The sequence below is a fragment of the Scardinius erythrophthalmus genome, assembly GCF_964197995.2.
Source record: "Scardinius erythrophthalmus genome assembly, chromosome: 10".
Taxonomy (NCBI): Eukaryota; Metazoa; Chordata; class Actinopteri; order Cypriniformes; family Leuciscidae; genus Scardinius; species Scardinius erythrophthalmus.
In genome coordinates this window covers 33,664,018-33,684,519 of record NC_138230.1, presented here as the reverse complement: position 1 = coordinate 33,684,519, position 20,502 = coordinate 33,664,018, and the positions used below count along the sequence as shown (strand labels likewise).

Below are 20,502 nucleotides of genomic sequence, written 5' to 3'. Positions count from 1 at the left end.
GTGGAGTATTCCTTTGTTCATCTTGTAATGAACTGACTGGTCACAAACTTCACTTGGCCACACGATAGTGGGATGAGAACACAGTAACCGAATGGAATATCAGTACTGGATGACTTTTCATTAACCTGGCCTTTGATTTTAAGGAGCTCTTTGGGAATTGTATTTACTCACCACCACGATTGACACGAGGAATAATCAACAAAGAATAAACCCACACATTTTGGTCCATCTCTCCTAAACTTTATAATAATGTTTATATTATTATTATTATCTTGACTGTTAAGCAAGATTTTGACAAGAACTAGGTTAGCAACAGGTAGATTGTTTTTCACTAATTCTATTTAGCAATTCTGCAAAAAAAAGAAAAAAGTGACAATCTGCAATGTATTTTTTTCATAATTAGATTACTATCTATACTGTCATGATTATATTATTATCTGTGTTTCCATCCATTTAACTCGTCACAATAATTACATTTAAACTAGACAGTCAAACTATTCTATTTTTAAACAGTTCATTTTAATTGAAATATGATTAAAGTTTATTATTTTGACATACATTACAATTTATTTTAATCAAGAAAAAAAGTGTTCTTATAAAAAGTGAAAGTTGGAAAGGTTGTAAGGTTGTTTTATAAATAAATAAAAATCACAGTGAGTTATAGTATTAGAAAGTGCAATGGCAAGTTTAATTGCAGGGGAAATCTATTAATGCTTAATAAATGTTTCAATCTCAGAGAAAGTATTTCGGGATGTTTTTTTCCCCTATTTCGAAGTATTTCATTCTCACTGGTGCATCTTTTCAAAGACATGAAATCATGTTGAGGTCACTGGTTGTACAGTACAATATGTGGTGATGATTACAGGTGTTCTTGGTCCTTTTAAAGTCATAGGTCACACTTGTTGTTCAGTGTTACAGAGAGTGATTTTTTGTTTTCCCTCACTCGTAAATGATATACATTAGATAACTATTTTGATATGCGACACAAGCAACCTTTTCTGAAAAATAATGTGCAATACAGAAAGATCTGTAGTAGCTATAACACCAAGAGAGAAAATCATTTGGACACGTAAAGCCACATTTTACAATGCATGAATGCCAATGCATTAGTTATCAAAATATCAAACCAATTGGCCTTTTCTCAAAACTAATTTCACTTTTCGTTTTTGCTGTTAACCAGCTGATTGTTGATGCATGCATGAAGTTAGTTCTCAGGTGTCAGACCTCAGTGTAGTTTATCACATTGACTATGAACATGACGCACAAACATTTGTCAACGGCTGTGTATGAAAGGATAAAAATGCTACCTTTGGAGGATACATTCCAAGGCATGTCTGAATCCAATAGTTAGCTTCATTTCCTGTCTCCTGTGATTCATCTGAACCATTTTTGAATGCAGCATAGATGTATCCTTCTCTGCCTTTGTTATCCCACAATCCCGTGCATTCTATTCTGTGACCGTTGAGCTAAAAAATATAGATGGCATCTGAAAGTCGCAGTTGGTGGTCATGCATGTTTTTTGAGGAACTTTTCCACTTTTGATGTCATTTCTAGTGAGACATTACTATTGAAGTAGTTCAATATTCACTAATTTATCACCAAATGTATCACTTTCGTGATGTACCTTCGTGTGCAAACGTTGTCATTACCTATGCTTTCGGATGCAGCCAACCACAAAGTCTATAAATACTTTCTGGCTGTATCTAAAATCTACCCTCATTAAACTTTCTCCCTGCTTTATACCATTAAAATAGTCCAGTGAAAGAAAATGAGTTAGTGAATCTGGACCCTGGATATCTTCCGTCGAGAATTCTTTCTCACAGTGAATGGTGTATTCTGTGCATCAGTTTTACACTCATTATTGAGGTGCATTATGGGATCAAATAAGTGCCCTTGATCATGTCCACTATGGTTTAGGACGCCACTACAATTGGTTGTCCCCTCAAATAGTGCACTGTATAAGGGTATATGGAGCGATTTCAAACACGTCCTTTGTCTTTTTTGAAACTGACAAGGGGATCATCTGGAAACTTCTACCCATCACCGAATTTGTTATCCAAGTAAACTGTTTAGAGGCTGTCTGCAGGGGTTTAGAGACACTGTGTTTGTGTGTGTGTGTGTGAGAGAGCGACAGACATGGTGTATAATGTATGCCTGCTTAGAAAGGTTGCTACAGAGATAGCTGTGTTGCCTTGGGTTGTTGAAATGTCTTGTTTTGACATGCCTTGTCTTCCATACAAAAAAAAAACAGGAGAAAAAAAAAGACATTGCAGGCATCAGAAGACAGCACAGCTAATTAGTCACTTTTGTGCGGGAAGCGTGGTGAGATGATGTCACCGGCAGTGAAGTAATTACTACCCATAAATCATAGTGTGTGTGTGTGTGAGGTAGGTATAGAGGAGTGAGCACTGGTTCTGGCAGCTCTATTGTCTTAAACTCATGAGCCCACTTCTGTCTCCTTAGTGGAAAGGTAAATAGACACCTTCTAGCTCTCAGACGTGCTTTAGGATGAGGGAGATGAACCTGAAAACGCTTCCGTGCCTAAGAACTGCTTCGCCTCCCTATGGCTTCCAGTGTAGTTATGCATCTGTTCAGCACAAGGGTCATTATTTTAGAAATTAATTTCAGATCTGAGTTTTTTCGGAGTAAAAGCTCTCCGGCTGCGCCGTGACATCAGGCATCATCCGCAGCATTCATTTTCTTCCCAGCATCACAGCGGTTGTTTTGGCACCCCCTTATGTTTTTTAATAGTTTGGTATCTTAGGGCCTTGTCAAGATCGTGGTAGAGGCCTTTGAAATTAGAGTGAGTTTCTGTCAGCATATGCTTTGATTTACTTACTCCCCTTCTATCGCTCTCCATGCAGCCAAGAAAGCCTGATGTTTTACTGTCTCGAAACAGAGTGTGAATTTGCTGACGGTGCTAAACTGTAGGGATGCGCAGGCAGGGCTCCACAGGCTCTGCCCAGCCACACCACTTCTGAAGTTCTCCAGCACTCTCATGTGACAAGCTGTCGGTTTCTGACTGGGAGCAACTGGTAGAAGTTTATGACATGTTTATGTGTGGTTTGAATGCACACATATGCTGAAGGGTAGCTTTGCGTCACGACTGTGCGTCGGTGCTTTTTTCTGCAAGAGTTTATGATTAAATATGTTGTTTTGAAGTGGAGCTGCTCTACGTTCTTCACACTTTTGCGCATTTGGAGGGACTGAAGGGCACATCTGGTTCCCCATAGGGTATTTAAATGGAGCTGAGACAGGCCTTTCTGAATATATTGCTCTATTTAATGCTTATGTTTATCATGCAGGGCCTAACTAAGGAGAAAAATAATTGAACTAAACTAAAAAAAAACTAAAAAACAGCTGTGGTTGCAGAATAATTCTGTAAAAATACAGTAAAATGTTAAAATAGTAATTGACATAAATCCAACTGCCCCTTTCTGTTGATTTAGCAAGGCCATACTGCTATTAAAATGTGTTTTGTATCTTTAACATCTATAACAACCACCATATAAACACAGATGGTAAGAGATAATCACAAGTACATCACAGGTGGTAGTTAATCACAAATAACTTTTCAACGAGCTAAGGGAAATGCTAATATATAGAAGCCAAGGTGCACAATGTTAAATACAGAACACCATGGTATAAGGGAACTTACTGTTAACCAATTAACAGGTTTTTACTGTAGCATTTTTACAGTCTTTAAAGTTACATAGCCTACATTTTTACAGTGGGCAGGCAAGGCCTAAACTCTTTCCCTGCTATTGACGGAATTTTCCTTCATTTATGACCCAACGCTTCCTCACCATTAATGCAATTTTGCCATTTTTTCCACTGTTATGCATCCTCTGAAAGAGTACATAATCTCCGGATTGAAACACAGGCGATGCAGAAGCGTTTTAAGTGTGCTAATCAAACATTAAACTGCATATAAATCAAAACTTCTTATAAGGTTACCAAATGAAATGTTGCACAAATAAATGTACATAATAACTGTGCAAGCTTTGGGGACGTTGATGGACGCAATCTATACTCTGATCGGTTTTAATAATTGCTCTGAATCTTTTTTTTTTTTTTTTGAAAAACACGATTTTATTTTTGTTCAAAATGTTGCTATTGTTATGAAACTCACCCATATTCAAGTGTTGATAAAAAAGAATGCATGCAGTAAGAATTTATTTGATTTAAAAGCAGAGGCTCTGTTATTTCTTTTGGTATATTGTATGTTCAGATATAGGGCTGGGAAAAAAATCGATTTGATTTAAAGTCAAATCGATTCATATTTTCAAAAAATAGATTTAAAAAAAAAAAAAAATTCTCCCCCTTTTCAGTAGCGTAAAATACATACATTTTGCAACAACAAAATATTTGGGGGCCATGAAATGATTGAAAAAATTATCAAAAATGCTGGCGGTGGCTGGCAAAAAAAAAAAAAAAAAAAAATGCTGGCAGGGAATGTGTTAAAGGTCTTAAATTCACTTTGATCAAATTTAATGCCATTGTAAGTCTTGGTGCATACAGTACAGTATTAATTTTATTTGTTCAGGTCTATAAAAGTCTTCAGTTTGACTGTGTAGATATCCTGAGCAGTGACTCTGTTGCAAATTGCTCTCCAGCCCACAAGGAACACATGAACCTGGTGCTCTATTCGCAGCTCAATGCAAATGCATCACAGATGTTACTGTACTGTGAAGTCTCCTATCCTCTCTCTTCCCATCCTCTCTCCTGCTTTCTCATCAGAAAATCCCTTTATGGTTCAGATTGGCACACAACATCCAAGCTTCCTTGTTCCACCCAGAATAACCTCGTCTTCCTCTTCTTGCCTGTTTTCCATTGCTGCTTCTCACTCACACCCTGACACCTACATATTACTTCTGTTTTCTTGAATTCATTCCTCTGCTATTCCTTTTTCCATATTAGACGACTCCTGTAGAAAATGTAATTTGAGCTGAATGAGATAAATTTCTGTGGTTTGGCACTTTGGCTGTTTTGTAGCTTGTGGGCTGTAGATTTCTTTATTTCTCGCCTGTGCAATTTTCAGCATGCATTACTTTTCTAAATTAATCTTTTTAATATTAAATAGATTAATCTACAAAATGCCAGATGTATGTGCACTATATATTTTTGGTATTTTATTGTAGGCTTTTTAATTAATTAATTAATTAAAAATGTAATCTCCATACTTTTTGTAAGTATCTAAATATTTTACAAACAAAGTGTGCAGTTATTTTAGAGGGCTCTTAAAGCATGGAATGGATTAGTGTTATGTTAACAAACTATTAAAAATTGTTTTCTGTAATTGAAATAAAGCTTAAATAAAATATGAAAACTTAAAAGGTGAAGTGCTAAAATGACAAAAAACGGAATTAAAAATAAGTTAAACCAAAAAAGAAATGTGTGTGTGTGTGTGTATGTATATGACGAGTGCATTAATAAAGTACTTACTTTACTAAAATTTAAATAAAACTATTTCAAATAGATTGATAAATTACAATGGTATATAAATGTTAAAATAACACTGAAATTAACTATGGAATAAAATAAACTTTTTTTCCTGTCTGCTGCATTAAACGTTACAGCTCACTCTTAAGGCCCGTTTACAGCAAGAATACTTAAAACTATAACGATAACTATATTAGCATCCACATCAGCAGATGATAACGTTCAGTTTATTCTAAGCGCGCGCTGCAGTTTTGGTAGCCTGGGGGCCAGCCCGAACCCCGCCCACAACATTTTTTGGTCAGGAAGGTCGGTCTGGACTCGATCCGTTGAGGAGTAATTATGCTCGGCTCCCAAAAGGCCGAGCCAATCAAATTGCCAGGGCGGGCTTTAATCGATGATGGACAGATGATCTGCGGTCACGTAATTACCCACGTCACCAAAGAGCGCTTGATTTGAATTAGTTTACAACAAAGACGACTGCAGCTGGAGAATTGAGATTTCACGAGTTCACACTTACAAATAAGTCAGAATAAATGCGTATTTGAGATTTCACGAGTTCACACAAATAAGACAGATAGAATAAATGCGTATATGACGTGCTGTCCGAGGAGAGGGCTGTGGGCTCGGTAGCCATACTCCCCCCAGCTTAGCTTAGCATAATGAATGGAATCCTTTGTTGCCAGCTAGCATGTCCTGAGTAAAAGTAATATAAAAAAAAAAAAAACAAACAACCTAATTACTTCTTGTGGCCTGCGTATTCACAATGAGTACAAATAGTGATGCAGATTAACACTGGGCGATTTCCTATGCAGATATTGACTTGGGACTATATTAGGGGGAAGCACAGGTGAAGCACTGCTACTTGGGTGCAGAGATATCACGCCCAAGTAGCAGTGCTTTGCCTGTGCTTCCCCCTAATATAGTACTTAATATATAAGTCAATATATGCCTAGGAAATCGCCTAGTGTTAATCTGCATCGCTATTTGTACTCATTGTGAATACGCAGGCCACAAGAAGTAATTAGGTGGGTTTTTTTATTTTTTATATTACTTTTACTCAGGACATGCTAGCTGGCAACAAAGGATTCCATTCATTATGCTAAGCTAAGCTAGCAACGACCCTGTCAAACTAAAACAATGCACGCACTGAGACAAAAATGCATTTGCCCACCTATCTAAATGTAGGAAAGAAGATGAATAAGCCTTATTTAAAAAAACAGTGGAGTGTTCCTTTAAGAGTGTAGGCTAATTAATATTACAGGCTCAGGTGACTGGCTCCAAAACAATCACAAGATGCAGAAATTTTATTTTATTTTATTTTATATTGTTTAATTTTGACTAATTAATGGAATGGAATATCATATTTTTAGAGATTAGAGTTTTATTTAATGCATTACAGGGCTAGTTATAGACAATTTAATGTAAATTATGGGATGTGATAAGGTGACAATTAGAGAGAAACTGAAAGGCAATGAGTTGCTGGAACTTTCTTTATAAGTTTTGTTACTACAGAAGAACACATCTGTGAAAGCAATCACTGTATATTGCACTTGAGGATGAAGGTCAATGTCCTGTGACAGTTGGAGATTGGCTTTACACACTGTGTGTGTGTGTGTGTGTGTGTGTGTGTGTGTTTGTGTTTAAGCAGTTCCACATGGTTCAGAGAGGATTGAATAATGTTCCGGGACTACATGAGACCCAGTCACTGAGAACTTTTCACATGGTGGAGACTGAGAGACTAAATGGTCTTCACTGCAATCTAAACTCGCAGTTTGCAGAAATCACCTTTGAACACTGTATTGACAAGGAACTCTTCCATGTCTGAGCTGCGTAAACTGGAAGGTGAGAGATGTTTTCCCATGAGAAGTTTTTAGCTAATATGCGGTGGTTTAGAAAAGATGAGAAGACTCTGATTATGAGAGTAAGATCTGAAACGAGAGCTTTGAGGTGGGCGGCACAAATGAGAGAGTGGCAGACCTTTGGAACATCTGCCAATGTGCCTGTGAATTCTAGCAGATTCATTAGAGCAAGTAGGCGGAGGGTGTTTCAGTACTGACAGTTCACAATCTGCAGGAGGCCGCTCCACTAGTTAGGGTGTGGATTGTTCTACTCTCTTTCCTGACCCCCATTCAGTCAGCTGGTGTTCAAGACAGCTTAGAACCAAATGTGCATTATGTCTTTACACAAATGAAGGTTAAATGGGGACAGTGCATTACTGTGAGAGAGAGCCATTGCTTGGTTTGTTGGAAGCTTCTCGGTCAATATACACAAAGTGTCTGAGACACTGTGGCCATTAAGAACTACATATTCAAGACTTATTACTCTTTTGTTTAGGGTCAGTGAAATTCCTTATGATATGTCATACATGCACTGGTGTGGAAAAACACCCTAAATACCCTACATATACAGTGTATGGCTATGTTTACACCGCAAGCCAAATTGACCAATTTCTTTTGTCAGGTCACATTTATTTATATAGGGCTTTTTACAAAACAGATTGTTTTAAAGCAGCTTTACAGAGATAACCGGAAAATAATGCAAAAAGTTTGTTTCCAAACGAAAATAGCATCACAGTCTAGCTTAAGTAAGTTCAGTGATTTTTCATTTTTGTTTTAAATAAGTTATTAATTTAGTTCATAAACTATACTGAGCTGGAAGATGACATCATGGTTTACTCCAGAGTGGAGAGATATATGTATAGCCGCTCTGGAGTAAACCGTGATGTCATCGTCCAGCTTAGTTCAGTTCTTGTATAATAGTGGCAATGCAGGCAGATCAATATTATTGTTGAATATTAAATTAAATTTAAGTGTCCCCAACTAAGCAAGCCAAGCCAATGGCAACAAAGGTGGAAAAAGGTGACAGTGGCAAGGAACCAAACTCCATCAGTTGGCAGAATGGAGAAAAAACCTTGGGAGAACCCAGGCTTAGTCGGGGGGCCAGTTCTCCTCTGGCCAACGAACGAAAAGTGTATGATTATGATTTAGGCAGCATTACAGGTCAGAAGTCAGACTGGTTTGGAACAATCAGAATATTATCCAGTTCCATCTGGCTGAAGATCACGCCAGTATGGAGATGGGTTTGTTGAGGATCATTCCCGATGGCTGTTGTATCGATGAGGCCTTCACAGGGGACAGTCTAGTTGACACAATCCCTGCTGACACTTCAGGGATGCGTTGTGGTCATGTCTAGGTCCTCGATCTGGTCTGGATACGGCCCGGATCCGGCTGACTTAGGGCTGGGCGATATGGAGCAAAAAATATATCTCGATATATTTTGCTACATCTCGATATACGATATATATCTCTATATTTACAGGAAAAATAACCCCCCAAAAACTACTGCAAAAACAAATATGCCAAATACCACAAAGTCTTTTTTTATTGAAGTGCAAATAGGTAGGCAGTTCATGTAGGAACAAAGTGTTTCTGCGACATAAAAAAAAAAAAAAAAAAAAATCCCTGTATACAAAAATAATAATTTAACTGTAAAATAAAGGAAGAAATAATACATATTGCACTACTAAACCTATATAGAAATATCATTACTAATTTGGGCAAATAAAAAAAAAATGCCATATATCCCCCAAAAACTGCACAACTGTAGAGTAAAACATTAATTAAAAAAAAAAGTGATACAAATCCATCTAAAAATTGACATGATTGTTACAAAATCACACTGTCTAGGGCCTCTGGAGAACTCAGAACAACTGCTAGCATAAAGTTTAAGGTAAAAATATCTGCCATTAAATTACAGTATCTTACTACTATGCAATTAGATAAACGGTTCATTCATTACATCACTTTACCTCTGTCTTTATCCACCTTTATCATCTTCTCTTCTTTTTGGCACTGTATCTATAGCAGAATAGGTAGGCTAATGCTAATTTATAATGTGTCATGTAAATTCGGCCATCCGTCACAATCAGGAACTTTCACCGTGTCTAGAGCTAGCGCGAGCTGCCAGGCCCGTTTCTACAGGGGAGCATGTTAAGTGTGAGTGTGTTAAGCGCCCTCAAACAAAAGCAATGCGGCGAGAGGCGACGCTACACAAAAAATTACCAACAACAACTGATCGCGCGCGCGCTGTTTCTGACGCACTTCAAGCACTCGCTGGGCGGGGAAAGATTGATGTGCCTGACCGGACTCGGGGGACTTGGTTGAATGAGACAACACGCGAGGGGAGGGGGAACAAAAGCAAGGAGGCGGAGGAGGGCGGGGGCGAGCACAGCACAGAGAAGGCAAACAAGCAAATTGGCGAAATCAGAATTAATAAACAATATCGATATATACGATATGTCAAAATCCATATCGAGTTTAAAAAATATCTCGATATATCCTAAATATCGAGATATCGCCCACCCCTAGGCTGACTACATCATGCGTTGTGGTCGTGTCTAGGCGCAGGTCCACCATCTGATCTGGATACGGCCTGGATCCAGCTGATTACATTAATCCTCGGAATAAGCAGAAAGACTAACATTAGCTAGATGTCATTCTTCTTATGATGTAACGAGTACATCAGGTGTTATAGGAAGTGTTCCCGGTTCCGGCTGACCTAATTTATGGAGCCTAATAATCATTTAACTGATTTGAATAATAGGAATGTATAATTTTCTATGTGTATGCCAGGTTAAAGAGATTTTTAGTCTAGATTTAAACTGACAGAGTGTGTCTGCTTCCCGGACAATGGTAGGAAGACTGTTCCAAAGTTTTGGTGCTAAATAGGAAAAGGATCTACCGCCAGCAGTCGATTTTGATATTCTAGGTATTATCAACTGGCCAGAGTTTTGAGATCGCAATAGATGTGAAGAACTATAATGCGTTTAGAGCTCGCTCAAGTACTGGGGAGCTAAACCATTTAGCACTTTGTGAGTAATCAGCAATATTTTAAAATGTATACGATATTTAATAGGGAGCCAATGCAGTGTTGACAGAACCGGGCTAATATGGTCATACTTCCTGGTTCTGGTAAGAACTCGAGCTGCTGCATTTTGGACCAGCTGTAGTTTGTTTATTATGCGTGCAGGGCAACCACCCATATCATTTTGTGCATACAATGACTTGACTACCCATCTTCTTCTTAATTAATAATTACTGAATTTTAAATCATAACAGCAGCCCTAATGATATAATGAAGACAAATTAAATGGATGAAATTCTTAAAAAGAAAGTCTTAAGTTGTTTGTCATAATTTGTTATAGTATAACCGCATAATTTAATATAATAATATTGCCTTTGGCAAGCACCACAAATAATGTTTATATTAACAGCTAATAATAATTATTATTAAAGTTTTAAGTTTTTTAAATAATATATTAATAAATTTGTATAAAATGGTATAAACATTTTCAAAACCATATGAAACCAACTTAACAGATTTCATAATAAACTTTAATATGACATTCAGTGTGAATAATAAAAGATATGGACTACATTCGGCTGCTGTGTGAATGTAGCCATAGTCATCTGCGCTCTACTCATATAAAGTAATTAAGAATTTGTGTGTAAAAAGAAGTGTTAAATCTGTCACTTGTGAAGTGCAGTGCTTGTAGTGGTTTGTCAGTGGAGCCTTTTACTTTGGAAATAATGGTCTTAAGCTCCTAGCCTTTAATTCATTAGTGGCACCTAATACCTTCAGTTGCTTCATCAATATTCACTAATTGGTTTTAAAACTTCTCATGGAGTCTGTGCTGACAGTATTGGATGGAGTTGTTCTTCAGTCGGCTTTAACATTTGTATTCCTAATGCTGCAGTTCCGCCGACTTCTCTTAGAGAATCTGAAGAGTGTTGGCGCCATTTACCCTTTTTACTTGTCTTTTCTTTAATTAATCCCTTTCTAACTGTGGTGTGCAAAGAGAATCCTGTCTCATTAAGTGTCTAAATTCATGTGGCAGACTTGTGCTTTTATAAAAGGTACCAATCAAGGGTGTTAGAATGGTGCACTGTGCTTTTATTATAAGAATCTAATGCATCACTGTTGGCTTTTCAGCACAGTGTGTAATGGCCAACTACGGCTCATGTGCTCTGAAGTAAGTGCAGTCATAGCTGATTGCTTACTAGCTAAAGGGGACAAACCGAGCTCTGCTTAATACAAAGTTTACTTTAGCATTGATGAGGTTTATGACCTCAAGGAACTTGGCCACACATTAAATCTTTGATTCACTGCGCTGTACTGTGAACAGTTTGTACTCATGTTGTACTCCTCTAGGTGACTAGTTGGAGATCAAGCTGCATTTACTCAGCCTGGACAAGTCCAGCTCAGTCATGTTGACTTGATCTATGAAAAATAATGAAACGTGGTGCTAGGCCATTAGTCATTTTGATGGAGTATGTTGACATTGTAGTGTCTGTACTAGTGGCTTTTGCTCCTGGTCCTTAGGACCCACAGCACTGCTTATTTTGTATGTCTCTGTCATCTGACATCAGTTCATGGAGCTCTCTGATACAAACTGATGATGGTCTGAGACTGTGGAAAATCCTTCTCCCCCCCCCCCCCCCCCCACACACACACCTTGTAATTAGGTTATATTGCAATTTAAAATACTCGTAATCAGACTACAGTAACGTTTTTATGGATTACATGACTACTTAATATTCACAAAATGGCAGCAAATTATTCATAATTCAATGATTCTCCCTAATTCTCCTAACTTTTATCTTTTAAAATTTCCTTTCTAAAAAAGCCTACTGCTAATATATATTGGAAAGTCTTCCAGTTTTGTGGAATTGAGGCAGCTATAATTACAGCACAAACAAGGAAATTATTTTTAGTGGATTTTAAAACCCTCGATTTTTGACATAGACAGATGAGCAACTATTTGGATACATTCATCGGCAAAAAAAAAAAAAAAATCATTGTTATACAGTCTTTTTGTTTAAATCTCGTTTTCTTGATTTACCACGTGTACCGTATTACCACAACAACTCCCAACTTGAAATCAAGGCATCATCAAGCTATGCCTTTATGAATAAACAACCTCCAGTTGTGAAAAATTACATAATGTGCTTTTAAGATTTAATTCATTATTAGCTTTTCATCAATTTACAAACCCCCTGCAGTTCCTACTAGGGTGAGAGATATGAACATTTTGGGAGATACCGATAATTCTTTATATTTAAAAGTTCTAATCCTTATTTACTTTATTAATGAACCACTTTTGTGGAAATTCCCTTAAGGTTTTTCAGAATTGGTTCCCATATGAGGGCAAACATGTCCCCATAAATTAGAAATACGAACACGCTCTGACATACACGTCGTACATGCTTTTACATTTTCTCCTCACATGTATATATGATGATGACTTATAGTCAACCCGATCCCTTCTAAAACATACTGTACATGCACTCTACATAATTTTCTAAGAGAGGGAGAGCAGCATAGTTGAAAGTGTGGTCTAATCCACTGGCTGATTCCTTGCATGCACATCATTTCTTTCTGACATTGGGCTGACTGGGCAGAAACACATACACAAACTTTCTCACTTGCAGTGTTGGAATTCAGCTAAATAGTGTTGTGAGGGCACAACCCACAGCGCTATTCTGTGCTCAAGACTTTCAGCTTCAGTCAGTTGTTTAAAACATCTATATAAGATTTCTTGAAGTTCAAAATAACCACATATTTGAGGGAATATGTATTGCTTTCTGGGGAGAAACTAGAAAGAACTTGAGCCGTTGTATGATAAGTCAGCATTTATTTTCCTAGCCTGTGGTTTGATGTATGGACTAGATGTTTGATGTATGTGCAAGGTGGACATGTTCCTCATTAATTCTGACGGTATCAAAACACAGGGCGTTAGTGAAGTATGATGAAAATCACCAAACCCCCCCTCCTGCCTGAGTGCAGATCCTAAAGCCGTCCAGTCTGGGGGTGGAATGCAACTTTTGGCAGCGGTAACAGTGGCCGCCTTTGACAAAACACACCCTGTGAACTGCTGCATCTCGCACACTTGCGTTCCTCTCTGAAATATTTCCAGTTCCAGTCAGTTGCCGTTGTCAAACATGATTATTGATTCGCAGCTTTTATTTTCATTTCGTAGCTCTCTATACCTCCCTTTTCCGCCGCAGACGTATGTTATCCATAAGGCGGCCTCAGTGCTCATGCGGGGAGGTTTCTCATTCAGCAAGGGTCCACACGAGTAATGATGCCTTTATGTTTTACTTGGGCACCGACTTTAAACAAAAATACACAACTTTCTGGCCACCTCACACATGCAAGGAAAGGAGCACACCCACCTCCTCTTACTTTAGCACATGCACAATTCTCAGCATGCTACCGGTTTCATCTACCCCACGCTCATGGGTTTGATGCTAAGCAAGGCATACGTTTATATCTGGTTCTTTTCCTGTGACAGGTCGTAACATAATCTGCGACTTAAAAGCCCTCTGCTTTCTTCATTTCAGCCTTTCAAATAGGTCTTGTTTCATAAAGATGACTTGGTAGTAAAAGGAGACATCAACAAACATGGTAGCAACTGAGCCCAGGAGAAATTTTGATCCCTCTGATGTTGCGCTTGCATAGCTTAATGGAATTAATGAATTAACCTCGTCTCAGATGTGTCTCCTTAAATTCCTTAGGAGAAATATTATGGATACAAATTAGACGGCTAAAAGATGAATGTAGAAAGGACAGCTTGGATAATTTACTATTGAAAATTTGATGAGAAATATTTGAGTTTATATTGTATTCGTTACCCTTGATTTCAGATGACTTGTTGGCAAATCTGACAAATATGTTGGCAAAAAAAAAAGTGTTAAAAACATTGTTGGGAATGGGATTACTTTGAAAACTCTAGTGGAGAGTTTATTGGGAAGAAAATTTAAATTTAAAACATTTTAATTTAATTTCGGTCTGGGACAGACTTTTTGATGCCAAGGTCCCCCAGATATTGCAAGGGCTCCAATTCCTAAAATATACAGGCAGCTGTATATTTTCATGAATAAAGGCCTATTTATACAGTGTGTGAAAATATTAAGAGTGATATTTAAATCACATTTATAAAGTATTGTATGACATTCATATTGTTACTATATTTTAATTGAATATACTAAATTAAAATATTATCTGGGCAATATTTATTTTGTATGTTGACAGTATATCTCTTTTCAGCCCCTGTTAAAGCGATATAAGAAATATAAACTTTTATTTTACAGTTTTTATATTTGACTGTTTAGAAACTAGTGCGGTCTGTAGAATATATACGTTTGTGATTTATCACATTATTTCTGACTAATTGTGGAAAGCAGAATAAGTCATTGATCAGTAAATTCTGTAAATGTGCTAAAAAGAGGTAGCATTGACCATAACAATAAAAACATTGAATAATATTTATATAAATAATATTTAGTTTTCTATCAAATGATCTGCCGACCGCCTCCCGGGCCTCAAGTTTGACTCCTGGAGATCTAGTTTCTGTCTTCTGTTCCATATGAGACAATTTGCAAAGAGAAAAATACGTTTTATGCATGTGCGTGCTTGTGTGTACTGTATGTGTGAGTGAGTAATTTCCCTTATAGATCTGACCTTTACATACATGTTACGTCATCGGCTCCCCTGCGAGGCCACAGATCTCAGAAAGCGGTGGGTACATTTATAAAGACTGGTACAATCTTGTTTTGTGCTTTCTTACTAGCCTTTCACTGTATACTTCTGTCTTTAGAAACTCTTTTTCCATCCTTTCCCATGACCCCTCTCTATTCTCCGACCGAAAGCACCTGTGTGGCTTGACGCACCTGTGTGAGCGCTCTGTGTTTGGTAGGTTGTTGTCATGGTGACTGGTCAGATATCTCACTGTGGAGGGCCGCTTGATAGGATCGGCCAAAGTGGACCACCCTCAGGGCAGCATGTGAAAGACCTCATTGTGCCAGGAACCACAACCAAATCTATTTCGCCGTGTGTGGCGGCCCAGCTCAAAGCTGTGACTAAGCGTTCTGTGACTAACCTATTTTCTCTCTCTGGTCACGTATGCTTGTGTGAGGTGTATTGACTGAGCGGGTGTTTTTATTTTATTTTATTTTTTGTATCACCTGACTTCCTGTTCTTAGCATTGACTTTAATACAGTGTTTTTTAAAGAAGACTCTCAGTCAGGACCTAAAGTGCCCTCAAACTTCCTGTCACCCTCACACACTTTGGCCATAAACATACTTGCAATGATGCAACTGCAGATGTGAATGCTTGGCCAATGGTGAATCTAAAAATGCTCTCATGTAAGTTTAATTTCATGACAGTCAAGTTCAAGCAGTTTTTATCTTCTGATTTCGATTTATAATTTCTGGCTGAAATACTTAAGTGTTCTAACCTAGAAATCACTTTTTTTCTTTTTGTAGAGCAACTGTTCTGTAGTGTTGTCACGATACTGGAATTTCTGGATACTGGAATTTCCAACTTGGAGATGGTATCTTGAAAAATCTATTTATGATACCAGGGGGAAAACTGCATGTATACCACCATAAAGATGATTTGTATCATTTTGTTGTAATAACTTACACAGAGAACTACATTTACAAAAAAAGACAGGTGAACTGTTAGTAATAATATGAGAACAAATATGCCTAAACAAATTGCCTATTATAGACAAATGAAATAAACATGGCTTTGAGATTTTCAGGTGGGTCTAAGAGTAGTATTCAGGTAAATACTACAGAAATGAAAGTTATCAAATGTAAAATAACACTGGATGGTTTTCATTGTAACGATTAAATGCAGATTAATGCATAGAATTAAAGTCAAGAGCAGCGAGTGATTTTTCTCTTTGTCTTTTGTTCTTTGATTAACATGACAGACAGCAGCAGGGTTATTAGGCTGCTGTCACTTTAAGAGCGTATGCGCGGATCCAATATGTCATACAACATACGTTTTCTCTTTACTATTTACGTTGTAAAACTGATTGTAATTACCTGAATATTCAACAAGATGGGCATTTTGACAATTTTGTATGTGTTTGACCGTTTTAGTGCAATAAGTCACAAAAAAAAGTCAATTTGGTACTAGCAAGCTGTGTGAGAGGTGTATATTGGTGTATATTTGTACACAAATTTTAATAACGAATAAGAAGACTTGTTTTTGTGTCAAGTGAGTGGCTTTAAAGGGGGGGTACAATGGTGTTTCATGTATTCAGAGTTGTTTACAGTGTTAAAGAGATGGATTCTCATGCTAAACATGGGCAAAGTTTAAAAAAAATATTTTGGACGAATAACGGAGAATTTCTGTGCCGAAAATCTTACTTCCGGGTTGGTACAAGTTTCGGCTGTTTTTTTTTCCGATCGTGGATCTAATGACGTAGATGAGAGTGGAACTCCTTATATGAGCATTTCTCTCGGAAAAGCGCGCCCGCGCACACGTCAACCAGATGAGAGCGAGACCGCACATCAACGTGCTTCAACAGGAAATCATCGGCAGCCAGCGCTGCATAGGATTTGTTCAAGAATGTCTCCAAAAAAGTGTGTTTTTGGATGTGAGGGAAAGCTTACCGTGTTCAGCTTTCCAAAGAACCCAGTGTTACAGGAACAGTGGATGCAGTTTGTTTTTCCGGGGCAGCAACGGAGTGTAGGAAGTGCGGTTGTGTGTTCTGGTCATTTCAGTGACGAATGTTTTATTAACAAGGCCTTGACGCTGGATTTGCAAATCGTTTGCTATTAAAACGTGGAGCGGTCCCAGTGATAAAAGACCCCAGTCATGTAAGTACAACTGGATCAGATTTCTGTCTTTTGCTGGAAATCAAGCACTACCGCTTGACTCTATAGCTCCGCCTCCAGGACCTCGGCTTTTTCCGGAGAGAATCGGAAAGCTGTATTTTCCTTTTATAAATATAATAAAACTAAACACTTTTTGGAGATATTAAAGATGCACTACTACTCAATAGGTACTCAAGATTAACACGAAATTACGTGAAACTGTACATGTTATGTACCCTTTAAAATTTGCATTTTGAATCTGTAGAAGATAGGATCACACTTGAATGCTCTCTGCTCATAGTCAGTCTTTAAAGGCAGGAAATCAAAACTGAGAGGCTTTAGTCGAACAAAAAAGTGTCAAGTGAATTAGTCATTCGTTCACAAACAAAAAACTACTAGCTGAAATGCTGTCAGTGTGAAAGAACAACTGCAGTCATGCCGCTGCTTCACTTAGTGCTTGTACATGGTGTAAAACAGGCCTTTGACTGTCCCCACACACTTACACACACACATGCTTTCATTTATTATCATTATTTTCTTTCCCTCTCTGTTTCTTTGTATTTCTCCCACCATCTCTATCTTTCTCTCTCCCCCCTCCCCCTCCAGGGTGTTAAGTGAAGAACTTTTGATGTGTGTTTAACTCAAAGATGGCAGGCATCTGGCAAGTGCTTCAAATCATGTGGCTTTTTTAGCCCTTTGCAGCTGCTTGCAGGATTACTGTAACTTAAAGCAATGGATATACAGCAGTTGTACACAGTTAGCAGTGATGGAAAGTACATTAGAAAATACTGTTGGCACACAAACCGCAGACAATTCATTATAAAAATAGCTTGGCACTCATATGCTAATTCCTAAGTAAATTTTCTCGCTTAGCATTTGCATGTGACCAAGTTTCATTATAAATCCGAGTCATTTTGCCTTTTTAATCACAATGTGCCTTTGCTAGAAGCTTGCTTTATTAATTAGCTTGATTATGAGGTCAAGTGGTCTCTTCTCACACTCACTGGCTGTGTGAAGGAACTTTGAGAATGTGCTTCAAACGACCTCCTCTGACTGTGGCGGCACGATCTATGAAGAGAAACGTCAGTGCTAAGTGCTGAGAATCCAGTGTCATTCGTTTTAAAGAACCGCTATAATGCTGAAGGCTGGGAATGCATAATCAGGCTCTTTAAAGAAGTGTTTGGCTGTTGAGCTGGGGGAATGTGGGCTGTCACAGAGCTGCTCTGGTGCCCAGCTCTGCCTCAGCTGTTGACCACTGCCAGCTTGGCCCAGCTCAGGCAGGCAGCACAGCTGTGAACTCAGAGAACTGGCATATTTTGATCAATTTCAGCATATGTGCTCTAAAGATACGGTCAGTCCTTGCTGCTCTTTACCTTTGGACTACCCTCCTGGCAAAACAATGTCATAACATCTTAAGGTGCTCAAGCTGCTCACAGTGCTTTTTGCTTGACATTCCTTTGAAACAAACGTAGTCTTAGTAGAATATTGTTCTTTTTCAGGACATTTGTCTTGGACTCAAAGATTCAGTAGTACACAACACACACATGTGACAACAGCATTAAAAGGGAAATATAATAATAATTCTGATTTACTGCACAACACTGGGCCCAGTTGTAGTCCAATTCACATTTACCGACCATTGATCAGCAAAAATGTGTGTGGCAAAAAACAGTTATTTCAATGGGAATCTATGTGATGAGGAATTTCACCTGATGGACTTCCAGTGGCAAAGAACTTTGACAGGTGAATTCGACCAATAGCAAAGTGACCTCTGTGTGGGTGGAGATCCATAGCTTGGAAACAAAGCAAACTTTCGACCAAAAAAAGTACATCAAAAATGATAAAATGGCTGTTTGGAAATAGAGATGCGCGGATGGGCTATTATTTCATCCGCAACCGCATCACAAAACTCATCATCCGTCCGCCATCCATCCGCACAAACGTTTTTGACCAATTTTCAAAACCGCACCCGCCCGCCATCCGCTGATTGCTGTATACATAATATTTTTCATTTGATTGGTTCAACCGCCCGCCACCCGCCCGAATTGAATTAAAATATTATTTTTCGTCACGTCATCCGCCCGATCCGCGGTTTATCCGCGGAGTCCGCGGCTGTAACCTCCAACTGCGCATCTCTATTTGGAAAGCAGTTATTTAGGTTTATTTGGTAGCCTGAAGAACAAGTTTGGATGTGTATTTTGTCGTCATTAGTCCTGTAATCCAGTAATTCATGGTCCAGTATTCTTTTGCCTGCGACATTTCACTGAGCAACGGTAAAAGTGACTGCACCTTTTAGTCTAACTTTGTAAAAAGTTAGTGTTTTTGTGAAATTTTATAATGAAATTTTAACCCGATCTCATGAGAATTTTTGTATGTATTCGTACAATGAAATTTGCATGGAAACATCTGATAAAAAAATAAAAAATAAAATAAAAAAAGTAAACGTGAAAGTCCACCCCAGTGTGGTGTAAACCAGATTGTATGAAAATGTATAACTGAGATCATACATATTCATGTAAATTGGCCACCAATTTGCCAAAACAGTAATAATTTCCCATTAGAGTGTGTCGACTGTGCCCGGTTAAGCTAGCTTTTGAAACGATGTAGGCCTAACTTTTGCTGGTGCAACACTGTAGAAACTCTAGGTCCAAGATTAATTATCTTGATAAGGTGGTTGACTGTTTAGCCTTACACTAAACTAGTCAAAAGTGTTTTAGGTGGTGGATAAAGCTGGTCTCCCAGTCTTGCCTAGCTGGTGTTCAGCTGACAGTCTTCTACAGTCTTCTAGTCTGACCAGAAGAGATGTTTACCAGCCCTAACCAGCTTGACCAAGATGGTCTACCCATCCAACCAAGTTCCTACCAGCTGGTAATCTGGTCAATTTCCTAATCCAGGTTTGGATCAATGTAACTAACTACTATCTTAAGGCTTTAGAAAGATTGTAAGTTTGTACAGCATCCAGATACACATGTATTTGACACACTGCCTTGAGATGGAATCCTCTATGTAATTTTTATGTCCAATTTAATGTTTGTGTTTTTCAGGGAATCAATTGACTGTTAGATTCCTCTGCAAAGGTGTGTAACTCTATATCCTATAGATCAGCAAAGTATGGCACAAGGGTCCATTCATAGCCTCAGTTATTAAGCACCGAAATATATTTTGATAGGTGTAAAAGTGGGGTATATTCATAAATAATTACCAGAGAGGCCTTTTCACACTTACTTTCCTGCTACTGAGTCCTTAGAGAGCACTTGTCAGTGACTTGTGGGTAAACTTAGCTATTGCTGATAGGGAAGAGGTGGGAAAATTGTCAATAGGCAAGTGGCCATGTTCTCTCTCTCTCTCTCTCTCTCTCTCTCTCTCTCTCTCTCTCTCTCTCTCTAT

The 20,502-nt window shown here is 38.1% G+C and overlaps 1 long non-coding RNA gene across 1 annotated transcript in view; it reads left to right on the top strand.

Moving 5' to 3' along the window:
* Nucleotides 1-20,502, top strand: part of LOC308697432 — a 148,577-nt gene that overhangs the window by 260 nt on the left and 127,815 nt on the right. The window lies entirely within an intron of this gene.